Here is a 1,098-nt window from a genome sequence, read left to right as displayed (position 1 = left end):
ACAAATACCTTCTCAGTTTCAAATTCTTAAACCACCATGTGTATAAAGTTGTCGAGTGCGATAAGTTACGATATGTTGACTCTGTCAGAAGTTCATCTGGTGCTACGGTGCTAAACAATAACTTCAAAAGCCACTCGTCTTGGCAATGCTCCTGTTATCACCTTCAAAACTCCAAACTCGATAACGAACCACTTCAAATGATAGAGACCACGTTCTTTACTGTCTTAAGTCAACACCCTGCTTCCGTACTCAATGACCGACTATGGGTTCCATAGACCCTGGTCCACCATCATGCACCTATGCTGTCGCTCTTCACATCAACAAAAGAACCTATACACATACGGTCAAGCGACACGGTAAGAATTGCAACCAGATTACACTCTGTTGTCTTAATGAAAGAAAGACATATTGAATAATATAGTCTTCTGTTTATTAGCTTGGGAAAAAGACGGAGTGGTCATAACAAAATTGCTTGTGGTCATGATTCGGCTTAATAGGGTTGATCTGGTGCTAAACAATAATTACGTGGTTTTCTATGTTGGGGGTTGATGGAAGGAGTAGGAAGTTGTTTCATTGCAGAATAGGTCAGTTTGTTTGCAGACTCGATCAATTTTTCACCAATTTCCAAGATTGTAACTAGCCAATAACCAACGAGCAGCAGCCTCAATATGGTTGCATCACGTGTCAGAATTAGCCGTCAAGTTTCCTTCATGTTACATCGTACAGTTTGTGAAACATAAAGATAAAGATAAAAATAATAATAATGATAATAATAATAATAATAATAATAATAATAATAATAATAATAATAATAATAATAATAATAATAGGCTGGTCCACTTCAACACTTTGGATATGTGTCTGATCCATCAGGGTTGAGACCTGGAGCAGGAGCAGCAGCAGTAACAACTCATCAAGAAGAAGAAGAAGAAGAAGAAGAAGAAGAAGAAGAACAACAACAACAACAACAACAACAACAGCAACAACCCTTCTCTCATTTCCTGAGTCGGTGTTTCTTGTCAAGAATAACAGAATAATTTCTTAGTGCTTTCTTCATCTTTTTCTTTTACTTGTTTTAGTCATTGTCTCGCGGCCATG

The sequence above is a fragment of the Octopus bimaculoides genome, chromosome 1 (genome assembly GCF_046866305.1).
Source record: "Octopus bimaculoides isolate indiv1 chromosome 1, ASM4686630v1, whole genome shotgun sequence".
Taxonomy (NCBI): domain Eukaryota; kingdom Metazoa; phylum Mollusca; class Cephalopoda; order Octopoda; family Octopodidae; genus Octopus; species Octopus bimaculoides.
The sequence above is the reverse complement of the archived record's forward strand: the minus strand, read 5'-3'. Positions refer to the sequence as shown.